Raw genomic sequence first — 20,572 nt, 5'->3', positions numbered from 1 at the left:
TTGACCACACAAAAGGCATCAAAATTAGTTTTAATTTAGAAAATAAAATGCATTTAATTCATTTTCTGTGTAAATAGTGTAAAAGTAATCAATATATCCAAAGAGCATCACGTCATTGAACCAAATGCAGAAAAAAACACTAAACATCGCACATCCATTATCACTAACATGCTGACGCATTCACATGAACAGAGATGGACTTATTTCTTCATCTTGCACCCAGGTAGAGCACTTCAACCACAGTCTAGAAGATATGACCTAACTAGTGGACAAACAGTGAAGCGGTGTTGAGTCTCTTGAGTTCACTGGAAGTGCTGAATGTTCACCTGCAGTAGTGAGTTTTTATTGTGCCCCGCTGTCTACTACTACCTTTAAATCAACAAAGAGCTCATTGCATAAGAAACGCCTACAGTACACCTGAACTATTATCTCCACCTGTGTTCATTTACTGCATACTCGACCAATTCTGCTGCAGAAAAACTGCCATTTAAGGCTGAAAGAAGCACTAAGAATGAATTATATATGTGGCTCTACTGGAGAGCGATACAGTGATGTTTAATGCTTGCAGTGTGTCTAGACTTATTCATGTTTCCAGAAGAAGACGTTGGGGATCCTATGCAAAATGTAGCACAAGCTAAGGTGATTGCCAAGGCACTGCAGAGTGTTTGTGTGTTAACTTGGATGTTTTGGATGGTTTCTTACTGACCCAAGTCAAAATAATATTTATAGTGACAGTGAATTACAATGATGGTAATAATAATAGCATTAACCATCACCTTTCTCAATGCTCAAGGAATCAATGGCCCTGTAGCTGGCATTACAGTCGCCATACTTGGCCCCTGCGGCCATGACGGTCTGTTAGATGTGCAGACAGGACTCTTTAGGGGTGTGAAGCTCCCAGCCCATCTCACCCACGAACGACAACCGCATGACCCTCACCTATAAACACACAAAATAAAGGAAAGAAAAAATGACTTTTTTTTTGTTAAATGCAGAGTGCGTGTACATGAGTGTACTGTAGTTTGTTTCAGCTCTCTGGAATAGTTCAGCGCTTGCCCCCTAAAATCCCTTAAGGGGGATAGAGGTTAAAACCAAGACAGAGGAGACTAAAGAGAACACAAGTAGAACATAGTCTAAAACAGTATGCTAGTATGATAAATCATTCAAGAATACTAAAATTACATTTTTTACTTTCTCGGAAAAACCCCTGGACATCTGAATAAACAGTTTCCATAATTTTTTTTCTAATTAAATAGACACTACCATGCAAAAGTTTGGGAACGGTTATTAAAAAATATAAATAAAAAAGTCTTCTGGTCACCAAGGCTGAATTTATGTGATCAAAAATACAGCAAAAACTGGATTACTATGAAATATTATTACAATTTACAAAAACTGTTTTCTATTTCAATATGTTTTAAACTTGAATTTATTTCTGTGATCAAAGCTGTATTTTCAGCATCATTCCTCGAGTCTTCGGTGTCACATGATCCTTCAGAAATCATTCTGATATGCTAATTTCTTTGAAATCATTTGTTAACGTAAATGCCTTTCCTGTCACTTTTGATCAATTTAATTTGACCATGAGGAATAAAAAGAAATTTCTTACAAATCTAATTTCTCACAAGATTGTCTTGTACATGTTGCAAATCTTAAAATGGCTTTATTGTTAATAATTATTCAGGTACAAAAGTTACATGATGAAGTATTGTCCATAAAGAGAGCCAGAAAACACTGTTTTGAAACAGTTTCAGTAGAGGCTCATCCTGGCGTCCATCTGTCCAGCCTCCATTAACCTAAAGCTCAACTGTTCATTAAACTGAGCTGAACTCTTACCGAACACACATTAACACTCAACCAGGATAAAGATACAGCAGCCGGCGAAGAGAAGAACCAACAGCCCTAAACAGCAGAGACACAGCAGTCACTTAGATAATAGCCTGGCCGTTCTCCAGACCAGACTCAGCCGAGTGTGTGCATTACTGTGTGTTTGCAGTGAGCAGAGAGAAGCGGCTCATTGTGCCAGGCTTGAGGGGCTAAGATCGTGTGAAGGACACCATTATCAGCCAGAAACAAGCACTGCGCTCTCCACTGTAACCCGGAGGGAGATACAGTGAGCATGTCAAGCGTTTCTGGCCGTCAATAGCTGTCGTCTAATTCAAGACAGTTGTTTCAACAGCTTGAGACCCTGTTACCCGCAATCCACTGGGGTCTTAGCCTCAGATAGCCCATGTGCAGAAATGCGTTAACAGACCGCTTGAAGCATATTCAACCAAAAGCTGGCAAAATTCGCCGGTTCCAATCCGACTGGTTGGTTTTATTCAGTATCTGGGAGTCAGAGTGCACAGGTCTTTATCGGCTTCTGCAGGAAGGAAGTTAGTGTCACCAGCAGCTCTTTCAGGAAGAGCCACTGTTTCTGCTGTTTGTAAGGGTCAGGGTATAACAAGTTTGAAAGATACTCAAGAGTTTAGTTTAAAGCAAACAGTAGCAGGATGATGCATGAGTATATGATCCCAGATTTCAGATTTCCCCATTTCTACATGTCACCAAAAATGCATTCAAAGCACATTTGTTTTTAAGTTAATAATTTTAATCTGCAAGAATGCATTAAATTGTTCAAAAGTGTTGGAAAAAGCTAATTTGGAATGTTTCAAATGAATTATAATTTAAATAAATGCTTTTGAACTTTCTGTTGATTAAAGGATCCTGAAGCATCACAACTGTTGATAATAAGAATAAGAATGTTTATTGAGCATCAAATCAGCATATTAAAATGATTTCTGAATGATCATGTGAGATGATGCTGAAAATTCTGCTTTCATCACAGAAATAAATTACATTACAATATATTACAATAGGAAACAGTTATTTTAGATTGTAAAATCGATTGTAATCGATCGTACAATTATGAACAGTACATTAACTTTTAATGATAACACAGAAAGGGTTGAATGTGACACTCAAAAATCATTTAAAAAAATTAAATTATGTATATATGTATGTATAAATGCATGTCGCAAAACAGACTCAAGTATTTCCAATTTGATAATAAAATCGATCAGTTAAAGGGGGTGTCTATTGCTATTTACATTTATGCATTTAGCACACACTTAAGCAACTTACAGTGCATTTAGGCTAACATTTTGTTACCTAATGTGTGTCCCCCTGGGAATCAAACCCACAACCCTTTGCGCTGCTAACGCAATGCTCTACCACTGAGCCACAGAAACACATATTTCTTTTGATAAACCTGACCAAAGCTTCAAAAAGGAGTATTTCTGTGGCAAATACAATCCTTCAGGGTTCGTACAAGTTTCTGAAAGTTTTCTGTGGAGTATGTCCCTGTATGAAGGTTGTCATGAAGGGTGGAATTCCTTGAAAATATAATAAAACTAAAGACTGTTTGTAGATATGCAGGATGTGATACTACTCTATAGGTACTCAAGATTAGCATGAGATTGGCAGAAACTGTATGTCTTACTTAAATAAAAATGCACATAAATACGCAAATGTAAAATACAGTATAATGTTTACCAATTAGTGCTCTAGAAAATAATCATATATTTTTTATATTCATCTGTGATTATGACATCATTGAAAAATTCATGCACTGTATAATGATTTACAATATCCATCATATCGGTGCTTTTTAAACAAATCTTTTAAATGAATGAATCATTCTCGCTCACTCCCATGTGCTGACTGACCTCAAGCTCAATGTCTATATTCCTCGATTAGGTTATCATTATGTTATTTAAATTCAAGACCAGTCAGGTGGAAGTCTTTGGTAATGAAGCATCTAAAAAAAAAAAAGAATCTACTGTAATATAATGTCTAATGTATGCTTAAGTATCAGTGGTGCTTGATTTTCTTAAATGCATAAACTGCAAAGTTTTTTTTTTTTTTGGCTTTGCTTTTCTTGATATACACTGTTATTATAAATGACCACCTTCTGAGGTGTGAGAGAAAAAGAGAGTGAGCAGAGTTTAAAAAGGATGACACAAGCCATCAGCCAATAGAGCTGTGTGTCTATGTTAGTCAAAAGAATCTGTCTGACATGCATAAACACACACACACACACACACGCACAGAAAGTGTAAAATACAATCCTCCTTTTCTGGGTGCTGATTGGTCAATACAGTGTTTTGGTAAAAATGTACATTATAGTAACACTTATAATGCAATGCCACAAAATGCATAAATTAACACACATCTCCTCAATAATAAGCATAAGAGGCACATCTTTCATGTCTATGACACATGGTGCAGGGTGAAAAAATAACAAAAGTTGATGAATAATAATAGTGATGCTTTGCCGAAGCAGGTGCCACTAATTAGAGCATGAACAAAAGTGTCTGAGAGTGTCAGACAGAGCTGGAACTGCACGAAGATGGAGGACAGGGAGGAAGAGAGCGTGTTACCTTGTGTCCAGCGGCGTTCATGATCTTGTGTGTGAAGGAGGGAAACGTATCGTCGCTGAGGTCAGAGTCCAGCACTTCCTGCAGCAGCTCACGACTGTCAACACACAAATCACACAATTTACTGTCAGTTCACTGAAAACTCGCTTTTAACAGTCTGCATAGAACCATGACAACAAAGTCAAGACCTCATTAATCAGAATCAGCTTTATGAGTTTTAAAAGTTAGTGAACTTCTCACTTTTCTAATTTAAATCACATTAAACTAAATTAAATTAATAAAAAATTTGCATTTAAAATTGTATTTATGTATTTAAATAGTATTCATGTTATAAATAAAAAATAATATTTTTAAATTGTATTTAAATAGTATTCATAAAATCATGATAATAATAATTAGTGAAATTATAATAAATACAAGTGGCTCCAAAAAGTATTTGGACACTTAATTCATACTAATATTGTAATAATATATAAAAATGTATCATATCAAGTGGCAAACTTTAAATTAATGTAAAATAATATTATAAAGTAACATTTAATTAATTAATTTCAGAATAAAAATAAATAAGATACATTTAAATAAATACACAGATAATTAATATTTAAAATCAAAACAAACTGGTGCGAAAAGTATTTGGACACTTAATTCAAAATGAAAGTGCATTAATACATAAAAAATATATCAAATCACGTGGCATTTAGTTTGAAGAAAATCATACTTTAAGCAAACCGTTTCACAAACGAGGTTTGTTAGGTTTAAAATTATAGAACTTTACTTTAAAATAGTATTCTAAAGTAACATTTAACTTAAAAACAAACATTGATCATTTTTAAATTGTAATAAATACTGCGCCCTGATATGTTGCTGCACATCAGCCACATTTAATATATAAAATGTCATTGCATCATTCATATATACATATATATATATATATATATATATATATATATATATATATATATATATATATATATAAAATCAAACTAACTGACATTACTGTAAAGAAAAGCACATTTTAAGCAGCAAATTAACATAAAAGCCTTGGTTATTATTATATATTCTTTATGGAATGCAGGAAATGCCCCCGTGTCACCATTAAACTCTCTCCCTTTCATCAGGTCTGCCATCAGTCTCTCTCTCTTGCCTTCTCTCTCCATCCCTCTTCCTCTCCATAAGATCTTTCTATTTTGCACCTGCAGCCCTCATCTGACCTGTGCTTTCACTGGGATTGTGTGTGTGTGTGTATGTGTGTGTGTGTGATAAACTTGTTCTAGCTGCATCATTTGGGGTGACAGGAACAGCTTTGGCCCATTGCCATTGCATTAGTATGTCTATTGACAAAGGCAGAAGGAGGCCTGACGGATGTTAGCTCAAGAACAAGAGTGTGTGTTCGGCTTCATGCAACATGTATCGCACACAGTACGGTTATCCTGCAGCAACAGCCACAGAGAGGAAAACAACATCTGTGTGGGCAGAGTGAGGAGAGGAAGAAAGGGTTCGAAGAGGTGATGGAGGAGGAATAGAGTCAGGAGAGAGATGTGATGGAAATGATGGAGGTGGAATGCCATGTTTTCGAAGAAGCACATAATTTGTATGTGTACAGATGCATGTGTGTGTGTGTTTGTGTGTGTGTGTGTGTGGATGGCTTTGACATGATTCAGGGAAGACTCCTCCCCTCCACCCACTCAAACATCACTGTTCACTTAAGCACAGAGGCCAACAACCACTCTAATTATACAGTGTATGTGTGTGTGTGTGTGTGTGTGTGTGTGGATCTAATTATGCGCTCTGCCTCTCCTTTAGCGGTGTCAGTTAGGCAAGGATCAGATATAATCTTAATGAAATCACTTTTCACCACAGAGCACAAATGACCAGAAATAGAGCGAGGCGCTCAACCAAAACACTCTGCAAATCATGACGTGCATAACATTCACTAAAGTCTCTTGAAAGAAAAACATTTGTTTATGAGGTTACATTAGAATAAAGAAAGTAATGCAGAATATCACAGGCTTACTCCTTTCGTCTGAGTGTCTACGACGTGCATTAAATTGATTAAAAGTGATAGTAGAGACATTTATAATGCTTCAGAAAGTTTCTATTTCGAATCAAATCATTCTTTAGAACTTTCCAATCATCAAAATAATCCTAGAAAGTAAATGTATTGCAGTTTTCAAAAATAAACATGGTAGTAATACTTAATAGTTATAACTAATAATTACCAAAAATGCTTCTTGAGCAAACATCATATTATAATGATTTCTGAAGGATCATGTGACACTGAAGATTGGCTTGATGATGCTGAAAATACACCTTTGTAAAACAAAACTTATACTGTAATATTACATAAGTCAAGTCAAGTCACCATTATTTATATAACACTTTAAACAAAATACATTGCGTCAAAGCACTGAACAACATTCATTAGGAAAACAGTGCGTCAATAATGCAACATGATAGTTAAAGGCAGTTCATCATTGAATTCAGTTATGTCATCTCTGGTCAGTTAAATAGTGTCTTTGCATTTATTTGGAATCAAGTCAACGATTTCGCTGTAGATGAAGTGACCCCAAATAAGCAAGCCAGAGGCAACAGAATGGAGAAAAAAACCTTGGGAGAAACCAGGCTCAGTTGGGGGTCAGTTCTCCTCTGACCAGACGAAACCAGTAGTTCAATTCCAGGCTGCAGCAAAGTCAGATTGTGCAGAAGAATCATCTGTTTCCTGTGGTCTTGTCCTGGTGCTCCTCTGAGACAAGGTCTTTACAGGGGATCTGTATCTGGGGCTCTAGTTGTCCTGGTCTCCGCTGTCTTTCAGGGCAGTAGAGGTCCTTTCTAGGTGCTGATCCACCTTCTGGTCTGGATACGTACTGGATCCGGGTGACTGCAGTGACCCTCTGATCTGGACACAGACTGGATCTGGTGGCTACGGTGACCTCGGAACAAGAGAGAAACATACTAATATTAGCGTAGATGCCATTCTTCTAATGATGTAGCAAGTACATCAGGTGTTATGGGAAGTGTTTCCGGTTCCGGTTTGCCTAATTAATGCAGCCTAAAAATCCTAAAAAACGGATTTGGATATTAGAAGCATATTAGTATGTTATGTGTAAGCCACGTTAAAGAGATGGGTCTTTAATCTAGATTTAAACTGCAAGAGTGTGTCTGCCTCCTGAACAATGTTAGGTAGGTTATTCCAGAGCTTAGGCGCCAAATAGGAAAAGGAAGTCAAAGCATAGTGCAGTACATATACAAGTGGATGGGGACCAAAAATTTACAACAATAAATGCAATCCATGTGGCTTGTGGGTGAGCATGATTTCACCAAGTACAACATGCTCCTGGATCAACATCCTTGTCGATCCTGGAACAACATTCCAATCAACCAATCAGAATTGAGATTTAACTTTTCAAGAAATATCTGTTTTAGGCTTAAAATCAGGGTCAGGTGCTTCTACACTCTTGTTAATCAGCCATCATTTCCCACTGACTTTAGGAATTAATTATGGGTAGGGTTAGGATTAGGGGCAGGGATTGGATTAAGTTTATATTTTTGGACAATGATGTTGATCCAGGAACATGTCTTACTTGGCAAAATCACGGCGACCGTGGCTTGTGCGCTATATTCTACATGCTCTGAAGGCATTTTTTCAAAAAGTGGTTTTGCATGAGGAACAAACTAAAATAAAAGTCCACCGTTTGGAAAATGTAACAGCTTGGACATTCTGCTCTAATTAACTGCTTCCAGAGTGTTCCAGAGTAGACAGACAGACATAAGGCTGAATAAATAATCACATTCATTTGAATTTTTGTGTGAACAGTTGAGTAAAATTTTATAGGGAACAACAAAATCTAGCTGCTTTGTCTGATTTGACATTTGTCTGCTTACTCCATCTCATGAGTTCATTGCAAATCATCACCTTTCAGTCAAGTAGCTTCAGTACGTTACAGCAAACGCAGCTTTGGAAGCACTCAATGACGGCAGAGCATTTGTTCACACTTTAGGACTCAACATAAGCACACTTTCGCTTGCTCTGCTAACCCTGCATAAATCTCACTCTGTTATGACAGCGGGATCATTTCAATATGCACACACTGTGTCCCTCATGACATCTTTAACAACATACACTGCATCTAATGAGCTGGAGGGTCTACCGTCACCCCTAACTAACATCTAAATATCACAAACATCCTGATTTATGCTAGGAGATCAAGTTCCTGAATCAACATCCTTTGTGTGAAATGTTGAGTCTGGAACGGGTCATACTTCACTAAATCACATTTTGAGGGAGGAAAGCATAGTTTTGAACATAATGTTATAATTCTAGCAAGAATATAGAGAATGCCTCTCATGAGGATAAGGCCAGTCATAAAATCACACTAACAAGGACAAGTCAGACGGGACATCATCACTTCTTCACGTCCTGCATTTCATCAGCTGTACCTACATGATTTCTGTGTATGTAAAATCACTTTTGAAAATTTCAATTAATGCCAAAATGGGACATCTTGCCTTTGACCCATATATATATATATATATATATATATATATAACCTTGAAAACGGGAAATATAAAAAGAAATTTATCTTCGAAGCAAGCAATTTTTCACAGTTTATAATTTCACATTTCATAATTTTTCATCATTTTAATAATCAAAGCTAAAAAAAAATTCAATGACAAACCACTTACAAAAATAAGAAAAATAACAAAAACAGTTTTAAGAGTAAGTGCTTTTGTAAAATTATCAGCTTCATATTTCTGCTTTTAAATACTTAAAAAAAACTAGCCCCATTGACTTTCTCACCATTCATGACCATGCACTAAACCCAGAATATTCCTCTATGATGACATGACAACATTTAAGGTAAGTTAACAAAGAGATCAGCTGATTCTCACTGGATTTTAAAGGATTCTCTTGAGAGTGAACGTCTGGAATGATGAACAGGAGATCAGACTGAGAAGCCATGGAGCTGATAGTAGCGTTCATTAGAAACAGGAGCCATGGCCCTCTCCTGAACCATGAAGAGTACAGTGCAGGAGATAAGGATGAAGAGGGAGATTTCACAAAGCTGCTCATGCTTTCATCTAGCTTACATCTGGACATAAGAGAAAAAGAAGGACACAGACGAAAGACACACTGTCGTGATGAGCGAAGCACAAGTGTTTTAAAGGGCTCATATAAGGGCTCATATAATAAAAATGTAATTTCCCTCGAATGTTTGAAACAAAACCCTTTCAGAACTCTGGGTCAAAAAACACCTTACAGTGATACAAAGCTGCAAAAAACACTCGTTCTGGGAAAATATCTACATAACAGTCAGCACACAGGGATAAAAACAGAAAACATTCAGTTCCTCTTCGGGAACTCGAGCTGCGTCGTAGCGCTTTTGGGGAACGCCTTTGGCAAGAACAACTCTGAATATCGTGTGCAATCAGTTCAATGGAAGAGCGTGACGTCACGGACGGGGTGACGTAGCGACCAGGAAGCTATAAAGGCACGTGCCACGCAGCTGGCCTCAGCTTCGCGTCTTTCAGCAAGCGCTCTGTGTGTGCATGTTCATAAGTCTGTCTTGTAAGTCTTATTTACTGTTGTCTGTCCAGTCAGTAGACTAAAATGCCTAAGTCCAAAGCAAAGACTAGACATTTGAAGGGCGAAACCAAATCGCGCTATAAACTGTGTGTTCCTCCATGCCAGCGCTACATCACGGCTGGAGACACACATGATTTATGCGTGGTTTGCCTGGGGTCGAAGCACGCTGAGTCAGCTCTCGAGGGAGCTGACTGTCCGCATTGTGAACGATTGCCAATGCGGACGCTTCGATCCCGGAGGGCTCTCTTCGAGGAGGGAGCCTTCGCCAGCGTTCCCCGCGGCTCTGGCCCCGCTTCTGCTGAGGCAGAGCGGCTGCTGCACTCGTGGGGTTCGCAGGTGGATCTGGCAGAGGGAATGGAGACGGGCCAGTCCTTATCTCCTTCCTCATCTGCTAGATCAGGCGCCCAAACCCTGGGATCGGAAGCACGCTCGTCGGTTTCTTCCCCCCAGGGCGAGGGGTCGACACTCCACCTCTCTTCGTCTGATGAGGTGGATGTGGAGACAGTTGGTAGGGATTCGCCACCCCTTTCGCCCCAGTATGAGGAGCTGCTGGAGGTGGTTACTCGCGCAGTCGAGAAGTTAAAAATAGACTGGCCCCCACAGAAAAAACATGAACCGCAGAGAAGTAAACTCGATGAGCGGTATCTCAGGCCCAGACAACCACCTCCAGCCCGGAGCCTTCCCTTTTTTCCCAACCTCCATGATGAAATAGCGAGGTCGTGGAAACACCCATATTCCACCCGTCTCTTCGGCCCTGACTCACAATATTATGGAAACGTGACAGGGCTCGATGAGCGCGGTTACAGAGCGATGCCACGGGTCGAACAGACGCTTGCGGGCTATCTGTCACCCGGTTCGGCATCGTCTCTGAAGGCTCCGGCCTTGCCTACAAAAGCATTAAGAACAACATCAGCGTTAGTGGGCAAGGGCTATGTGGCAGCAGGTCAGGCAGGGGCGTGCCTTCACACCATGGCCGTCCTTCAAGCATATCAGGCCGACCTGCTGAGAGATGTAGACGAGGGAGAGGGGATCAAGTCCGACGATATTGCAGAACTTAGACGGACCGCTGATCTCTCCCTCCGCGCCACCAAAGAGACCGCTCGCGCGATTGGGCGGTCTATGGCAGCCTTGGTGGCCGCGGAGAGGCATTTATGGCTGAACCTGTCCCAAATAAAAGATCGTGACAGGTTCTGCCTCCTGGACGCCCCGCTCCAAGCCTCGGGCCTGTTCGGCGACACAGTCAATACTGTCGTCGACAGGTTCCAGGAGGCCCGTAAACAGGCGGCGGCGTTCCAGAGTTTCCTCCCTCGTCGCTCTTGTGGGTTATCTGGACGGGAGATACTCACGCCACTAGCAGGCTCCTCATACCGTGAGGCTCAAAAGCAGAGCGTCGCCACTCGTGCTCCCCCACGCCGGGACCGAGGGTCTAAGCGATGCTCTGAGTCGGGGGCTCCTAGATTAAAATCTGATCTTCGTACAGTTATCGAAGCTAGGAAGTCCTCGACAAAGAGGTCCTGACGCCAGTATCTCAGTGACCTCGAGGGTAGCCCCTACGGGGTCAGAGTGGTATCCACCTCGTTATACGGTGCCCGCCTCTCCCCGGTACCCTCTGGAGGCCGGTCTGCCAACCCTGCCGGTGCTTCAGGGCGCAGCGGTCTCCCGCGAGCATCCCTCCCAGTTATTTCCGCCCGTGAGCGTAGCGGAGCTGGGAAGCTCGTCTCCCCTTCGGGGGCCTCTTACACCAGAGATCAGTCTCGAGAGACTGATTCCCTTAGTACATTTTCGAGCAGCATGGAAACTTCTGCCAAATGTATCTCAATGGGTCCTGCACACAGTAGAAAGAGGCTATGCTATTCAATTCGGCCGTCCACCGCCGAGATTCAATGGGGTTACACCGACAGTCGTCGGCCCCCAGCAGGCTCTGGTTATGGAACAAGAAGTGAATACCCTATTAAGGAAGGAGGCCATCGAGGTGGTCCCTCCTCTAGACAGGGAATCCGGGTTTTACAGCCGGTATTTCATAGTTCCAAAGAAGGATGGGGGGTTGCGTCCGATCTTAGACCTACGTCAGTTAAACCTCTCAGTTATGTCACTGAAGTTCAAGATGCTTACTGTCAAACAGGTTGTAGCTCAAATCAGATCCGAGGACTGGTTTGTCACAATAGATCTCAAAGATGCATACTTCCACATATCCATCCTTCCACAACACAGGAAGTTTCTGAGGTTCGCTTTCGGGGGCAAAGCTTATCAATATCGAGTACTTCCCTTCGGCCTTGCACTCTCACCCCGCACGTTCACAAAATGTGTAGATGCGGCTCTGGTACCCCTCCGTATGCAGGGCATCCGCATTCTAAATTATATCGACGATTGGTTGATTTTAGCTCAATCAGAGCAGATGGCGGTTCGACATCGAGGTGTCGTTCTCGCCCATATGGGGGAGCTGGGTTTGAGACTGAATGCCAAGAAGAGTGTACTTTCTCCAGTTCAGAGAACCACCTATCTAGGCGTAGTATGGGATTCGACCACGATGCAGGCACGTATGTCTCCTGCTCGGATCGAGTCGATCCTCACATCAGTCAAGAGAGTCAGAGAAGGCCAGTCACTCACTGTGAAGCAGTTTCAGAGACTGTTAGGGCTCATGGCAGCTGCGTCCAACGTGATACCTTTTGGTCTCCTGCACATGAGGCCCCTTCAGTGGTGGCTCAAGACCAAGGGGTTTTCCCCGAGGGGAAATCCTTTCCGAACTATTCAGGTCACGCGGCGATGCCTTCGTGCCTTAGACATATGGAAGAAACCTTGGTTCTTGTATCAGGGCCCGGTGTTGGGAGCTCTTGGTCGCCGTGTAACGCTAGCGACAGATGCGTCCCTCACCGGTTGGGGTGCGGTCATGAGTGGCCACCCTGCCCGCGGTCTGTGGAGCGGTCGCCATCTGACATGGCACATCAATTGTCTAGAAATGCTAGCAGTATATCGAGCTTTAAAATATTTCCTCCCAGACCTGAGAGGCTGTCATGTGTTAGTGCGCACCGACAACACAGCGGTAGTCTCTTATATCAATCACCAGGGGGGTCTGCGTTCACGCCCCTTGTACAAGCTGGTGCACCAGATCCTCCTGTGGTCCCAGGGCAAACTCCTCTCGCTAAGAGCAGTGTATATTCCTGGGCGATTGAATGTGGGAGCAGACATGCTGTCGAGACAGGGGCCGAGGCCCGGGGAATGGATGCTTCATCCCGAGGTGGTGAAGCAGATATGGCGAATATTTGGCAAAGCTCAGGTGGACCTCTTCGCGACTCGAGAGACATCGCAATGTCCCCTCTGGTTCTCTCTAGTTCACCCAGCTCCACTGGGACTAGATGCCATGGCACAGACTTGGCCGAGGCTTCGTCTGTACGCTTTTCCCCCTATCGCTCTGCTCCCGGGAGTTCTGGCGAGAGTACGCCGGGACGGGGTCCGTCTGTTGTTAGTAGCCCCGTTCTGGCCGGGCCGAGTATGGTTCGCAGATCTGATTTCTCTCCTCGACGGCTCTCCATGGCAGATTCCGATCAGGACAGATCTACTCTCTCAGGCGCAGGGCAAAATAATTCACCCTCGCCCGGAGTTGTGGAAGCTGTGGGTGTGGCCCCTGAGGGGGCACATCTGTTAGCAGCTGGTCTCTCAACCGAGGTTGTTGAGACCCTACTCCAATCCAGAGCTCCCTCCACGAGGAAACTGTACGCCCTGAAGTGGAAACTCTTCACTTCATGGTGCAGAGATCGCCACCTTGACCCTGTTAACTGCCCAGTTGGTACAGTTTTGGAGTTTTTACAAGCTAGGCTCTCTGCGGGGTTAACCCACTCCACCTTAAAGGTGTACGTGGCGGCCATAGCTGCTTACCACGTCCCTTTCAATGATCAGTCACTGGGTAGACACCCCCTAGTTACACGTTTCCTCCGAGGTGCACTGAGGCTGAGACCTCCAGTACGGTCCCGTATTCCCCCATGGGATTTGGTTGTGGTGTTAGAGGCTCTCTGCAAAGCTCCATTCGAGCCAATTCAAGAAATCTCAGACAGACATCTGACACTTAAGACTGCCCTATTACTGGCTATTACCTCTCTAAAGAGAGTTGGAGATCTTCAGGCCCTCTCGGTGGCCCCTAACTATCTAGACTTTGCCCCTGGTATGGCCAAAGCATTTTTATACCCTCGAGCGGGTTACATTCCTAAAGTTCCCTCTGTCACACCACAACCTGTCGTACTGCAGGCCTTCTGTCCTCCTCCCTTTCGGGAGCCAGCCCAGGTGAAGCTAAATTGTATGTGTCCAGTGCGAGCACTGGACGCATACATCCACAGAGCTGCCCTGTGGAGAAAGTCTGACCAATTGCTTGTATGCTATGGTCCTCCTAAAAAGGGTTCTCCTGCCTCTAAGCAGACCCTTAGTCGTTGGATAGTCGAGGCTATCAACGTCTCCTATGAGTCCTCTGGTCTTCCCCTTCCTTTGGGAGCCAAGGCTCACTCTACGCGGAGTATGGCTGCCTCTAAGGCCTTTTTAGCAGATTTTACAATCTCGATATGCGAGCCGCTCCTGGCTCTTCTGTCCTCTCGTCCTAAGCTGTGCTCTTCGGATACACACTAGGCAGGGCCTTGGTAGTCTGGCAGCGTTGGCACATCGTTCCCCAAAAGCGCTACGACGCAGCTCGAGTTCCCGAAGAGGAACGTCCCTAGGTTACGTATGTAACCCTAGTTCCTCGAGGGAACGAGACGCTGTGTCGCCGAGCCATACTCCCGGCACCCCTGCCTGCGCTTGCTTCCCTACTCGAAGCTGAGGCCAGCTGCGTGGCACGTGCCTTTATAGCTTCCTGGTCGCTACGTCACCCCGTCCGTGACGTCACGCTCTTCCATTGAACTGATTGCACACGATATTCAGAGTTGTTCTTGCCAAAGGCGTTCCCCAAAAGCGCTACGACGCAGCGTCTCGTTCCCTCGAGGAACTAGGGTTACATACGTAACCTAGGGACGTTTTATGCTTTTAAGAGCATCAGGAAACTGTAAAGAGTTACTGTAATAGACAGACAGGGATTTTGCTCAGGCTAAAGCTGCAGCATCTACAAGCAAGCGTTCAAATATAGATTCTTTTAGATTCTAATGCAAAATAAATAAATAAAATAATTCACCTAAATTATGAAAAATTTACCAAATGAAGTGTGATGCAGTGAAACTTTTTAACTTTAAAACTGGACTTTAAAGAACAAAAATAAAATAAAACTAAAACATGAAACAATCTCTTTATCATACAAGAACAGATTGAAAAGCAAAAACAAGGATGACAGTATGTGACAGTTACACTATTCATTTAATTTCTCCCTCAGAATATATTAATTAATTCCACTGTTCTGCATCTCTTCATCTCTTTCCTAATTATACCTCTAAGGCACTTAATGAATGACTGGATTTTATTTTTTCTTCTTGTTTTCTGCTGTTTACAGGGCAATGGAGAGAGAGACACTGCGTGTGGAATGGTTTCAGGTGAAAACAGGTGAATTTATCATGATAAGCCTTAGACTGCAACATGGTGGAGGTGAGGCAGTGCACAACAAAAGTGTAAAAAAGTATATATAAAAAATAGTCACTCCTGATCCAAAAACAACACCGTTGCTTCTCTGTGCACTCAGTTCTGTTTCCATGTCCACGAGAGACTTTAGAGACTTACATGTTTTCACGTTATAGATTTAATGTGCAGCTGTTTGCTGATTCTGTTCATTGCGGTCAACTGTCTGCACACGCAGCTGTCTACTAAGTGAACACCCTAACTGAAACAGAATCTCATCAGTGACTATAGAAAAATCTATAAGGGCAGCAACACAAACTATTTATTTTGAAAGAGTCTGATGTTAGCATTTTGCTAAGCTAACAATGTGAAACTTGAATAAACATTCAAATACAAAGAACTTGATAGGTAAAACAGCCTATTGTTAATCAAACTGAACCATTTTATCTGAACTTTTTAATGCTGAATGATAGCATGTTGCTAAGCTATTACGATACGTTAGGCTAATATACAGATTCCACAAACATTAAGTAAAATAATTTTTAAATTAAAGTGAATCAGTATTTTTAGGGGGATCTTATGCTTTCAAAGCTAGCATGCTATTGCTATCCTCTCCGAAATCACCTACCCTACCTTTAATGTGCTTGGTCAACAAGCCATTAGGATTTTGCCCAAAGTAGATATAGATAGTCGACTCAGGAGCTCACTTGGTTTTGAACACAGTTTATTTATACAGTGTTTGTGTGTGTGTGTGTGTGTGTGTGTGTGTGTGTGTGTGTGTGTGTGTGTGTGTGTGTGTTTGTGCTAACCTCTTGGGTCCTTGTATGCTGATCATGCAGTGGTCCTACAGCACTGCCTGAATGTGGCTCCAGTTATGCTGCGCCACTCCACCTCCAATAGCCAGGTAATACGCCTCACCTTGAGAATATGCACATACATTGAGCGCGAGCCGTATATAAACTCTGCACATCCTCCACACATCCATTTAAAAGCAGGTGATGGCGATTTAGTGCTAATCACGGAACCAGATTTACTGATTAGATGTGCATGATCATATCCTATATATCGCCCAGCCCGAGTGCAGAAGACAAAGCTTTTTTTTATTTTGGGGTGGAGTAACCCTTTAAGCCTTTTGTTTTATGGGGACACAGGAAATGTCCTCATAAACCATGTTTACGTTACCCATGTCATTATACACATGTGTCCAGTAGCATCAGTAGATGTGTTTGCACATATCCTGTACACACACACACACACACACAAACTGAAAACAAACCTTTTTAGTCATAAGAGAAGAACTTCAAATGGACATGGGGGGCTACAAAGACTCTCAAACACACATGCCCACCACATCATGATGTGGAGAAAAGTAAAATGTGTACTCTTTGTCTACTAGTATATCTCTATTTGTAATCAGTGTTCTTGGGAACATCGTAGGCACCATAGAAATCATAATCCAGAACCTGATAAAAGAACAATTGCAAATACCAGTTTAGCAGACAAATCAATACAAAATGAACAGCAAAGTGTGACGACTGGGTGAAGGAGGAGGTGGAAACAAGTGCGAGTTAAACAATTTAATGAAAAAACCAAACAAACAAGCAGTACAAAACAATGCTGGGAAGATGACATCCAAGATGGTGGGGAGACGGTGAGTAATCCGGATGGTGATGGTGAGTTGGCAGCAGGAGAGGATGGCACAGGAACTGCGGGGAATCAAGCCGAAGGTAAGTGGTGATGCCTGTGGAGGTGCGAGGAGTGGATGAGGTTCCGGGGGAAGACACGGACATCCAACGCAGAACAACACAGAAGCATAGAACAGTTACCAGACATGAAACAACGTTCTCACAAACACAAGACATGAGACAAGCCAATATATAGGGAGAGAGTAATGAGTGACAGCTGCTGCTGATGACAATTAACGGAGACGCCCACAAACTAATCAGTGTAGACGCGAAACACACAGACTTCACCACAGAGACAAGTGCAAAACCCAGAGACAGTACCCCCCCCCCCCCTCTAAGAACGCCTTCTGGAGTTCCCAGAAGGGCCTACCTGCTTATTGTAATCATCAATAAGGGAGTGATCCACTATGTCCCTAGCAGGTACCCAACTCCTCTCCTCCAGACCGTAACCTTCCTAGTCCACCAGGTACTGGAATCCTCGCCCCCTCCGTTTCGAGTCCAGAATGCGATTAACCGAATAAGTCGGTTCCCCATCTACGAGACGCGGCGGCGGGGGAACCGGAGTAGGCAGATTAATACGTGCATAAAACACGGGTTTAATCTTGGACTCGTGAAAGGCGGGGTGTATCCTCCTGTACGCTGAACGTAGTTTGAGGCGGACTGTCACCGGACTAATGATCTTGGTGATAGTAAACGGGCCAATAAATTTGGGAGCTAACTTGTTAGATATGGATCACAGAGGAAAGTTATTGGTAGAAAGCCACACTTTTTGACCCACGGCGTAAACAGGAGGCTTTGACCGGTGACCCTTGGCCTTAGTGTGCTCCCTCATCCGGAGCAGAGTCTCGCGGGCTCTGGTCCAGGTGCGGTGGCACCTCTCGACAAACGCTTGAGCGGAGGGGACCGAGACTTCAGATTCCAGACTGGGAAAAACTGCTGGCTGGTAACCTAAACTGCACTGGAATGGAGAAAGGTCCGTGGCTGACACTGGTAACGAATTGTGAGCGTACTCCACCATAGAGAGTTGTTGACTCCAGGAACAAGGATTCTTGGAGACCAAACATCGCAACGTCCTCTCTAAATCTTGGTTGACTCACTCAGACGGTCCGTTACTTTGGGGATGATAACCCGAAGACAAGCTAACTTACGCTCCTAGCAATTTACAAAACTCTTTCCAAAATTTGGATATAAATTGAGATCCCCTGTCAGAAACCACATCTACTGGGAGGCCATGAAGCCGAGAGATGTGATCTAGGACAGTGACCGCTGTCTCCTTGGCTGTTGGTAATTTGGGCAAGGGAATGAAATGTGCCGCCTTCGAGAACCGGTCCACTATGGTCAAAACGACCGTCATGCCATTAGAGGGCGGGAGGGCGGTAACAAAATCTAGTGCAATGTGGGACCAGGGTCTCGAAGGGAGAGGCAGCGGTTGGAGGAGCCCATCAGGAGGTCGGTTAGATGACTTACCACTGGCGCAAACTGAGCAAGCCAAAACAAAATCACGGATGTCACGAGCCATACGTGGCCACCAGAATCGTTGTTTAACTAACCCATTAGTTCGACTTATCCCTGGATGACAAGCAACATTAGAGCAGTGACCCCACTGAATGACATCGGACCTTAACTCCTCCGGCAAAAATAAACAGTTCAGACAACCGGGCGGAGGCATTACCCCTTCTAAGGCTGTCTTGACCTTCGACTCGACCTCCCATACGAGTTATGAGACCACTACTTTCTCAGGTAAAATACACTCGGGAGTCACCGGGCGGGCGGAGGGATCAAAAGATGTGATAAAGAATCGGGATTGACATTTTTGGAACCCGGGCGGTATGATAAAGTAAAATCAAAGCGACCGAAAAAAAGTGCCCACAGAGCCTGCCTGGAATTGAGTCTTTTGGCAGTTCTAATGTACTCTAAATTCTTATGATCGGTCCAAACAATGAAAGGTACCCCTGAGCCTTCCCCCCAGTGACGCCATTCCTCTAAAGCTAATTTGACGGCCAACAACTCTCTGTTACCAATGTCATAATAGCGTTCAGCAGGAGATAATCGATGGGAAAAAATGTGCAAGGATGTACCTTATCGTCCGAGACAGCACGTTGGGACAACACTGCTCCTACCCCCACCTCTGATGTGTCGACCTCCACCACAAACTGCCGTGTGGGCTCAGGGGCCACAAGGATGGGAGCCGAAACGAAGCAGCATTTGAGGTTAGTGAACGCAGTCTCAGCTGCGACAGACCACCTGAACGGAGTACTGGGAGAGGTCAAGGCTGTCAGAGGTGAGGCTAGTTGGCTGAAATTGCAAATAAAACGCAGATAGAAATTGGCCCAGAAACCGCTGTAGGGCCTTACGGGAATCGGGAGATGGCCAATCTATCACAGCCTTAACTTTGTCAGGGTCCATACGTATTCCCTCGGACGAGACGATATACCCTAGGAAGGGAACAGACTGTGCATGGAATACGCATTTCTCCGCCTTGACAAAAAGAACATTCTCAAGTAACCTCTGGAGCACTCGTCTGACGTGTTGAACGTGTTCCTGGAGAGATGAAGAAAAAATCTGTATTTCATCCAGGTAAACATATATAGACTGATCTACCATATCTCTCAACACGTCATTAACGAGTGCTTGGAAAACCCCTGGCGAGTTGGAGAGCCCGAACGGCATCACTAAGTATTCAAAGTGCCCTCTAGGGGTATTAAAGGCGGTTTTCCATTCATCCCCCTTTCTGATGCGGACCAAATGATAAGCAGTACGTAAATCCAATTTTGTGTATACGGATGCTCCCTGTAACCTCTCAAAAGCTGAGGACATGAGTGGTAATGGATAGGTGTTCTTTATCGTAAAGTTGTTCAGCTCTCGGTAATCAATAAAAGGTCGCAGAGAACCATCCTTCTTACCCACAAAAAAGAATCCCGCCCCCACTGGAAAAGAGGAAGGGCGGATGAACCCAGATGCTAAGGAATCAGAAATGTATTTCTCCATGGCCTCCCTCTCTGGAATAGAAAGAGAGTATAATTTGCCTTTAGGCGGAGACTTACCGGACAGTAGAGTTAGTGTGAACGCCACCTTCGATTCGGTGGCAAAGGTGCGGGGCTGTAAGGCAAAGTGCATGGAACACTTATTTAGGAAAGTTATGCAGAAAACTGGCTCACCGGAGTAGTTTTCTGGCGCAGGAAGTCGCAGCTCTGGTCGGAAGTGATCCTGGGGGGTCTCCCGGGGGACAGGCGGCGCAGGCGGTGCGATGGGCGCAGTGGGAAAGGTGAGCTGATGGATCTGCTGGATGAGCTCGGACACCTGTGCCACCAGCGCTTGGATAGCGCGTCCGGTGTTAGAGATGCTCTCCTGCTGCTAAT

The 20,572-nt window shown here is 43.5% G+C and overlaps 1 pseudogene; it reads right to left on the bottom strand.

Annotated features, from left to right (window-relative positions):
• Window positions 1–765: 765 nt before the first annotated feature.
• LOC128020661 (sarcosine dehydrogenase, mitochondrial-like) lies at window positions 766–20,330 on the bottom strand (annotated as a pseudogene).
• Window positions 20,331–20,572: the final 242 nt, after the last annotated feature.

Source organism: Carassius gibelio, chromosome A10 (assembly GCF_023724105.1).
Source record: "Carassius gibelio isolate Cgi1373 ecotype wild population from Czech Republic chromosome A10, carGib1.2-hapl.c, whole genome shotgun sequence".
Classification (NCBI taxonomy): Eukaryota; Metazoa; Chordata; class Actinopteri; order Cypriniformes; family Cyprinidae; genus Carassius; species Carassius gibelio.
This window is presented reverse-complemented; position numbering and strand designations above follow the sequence as displayed.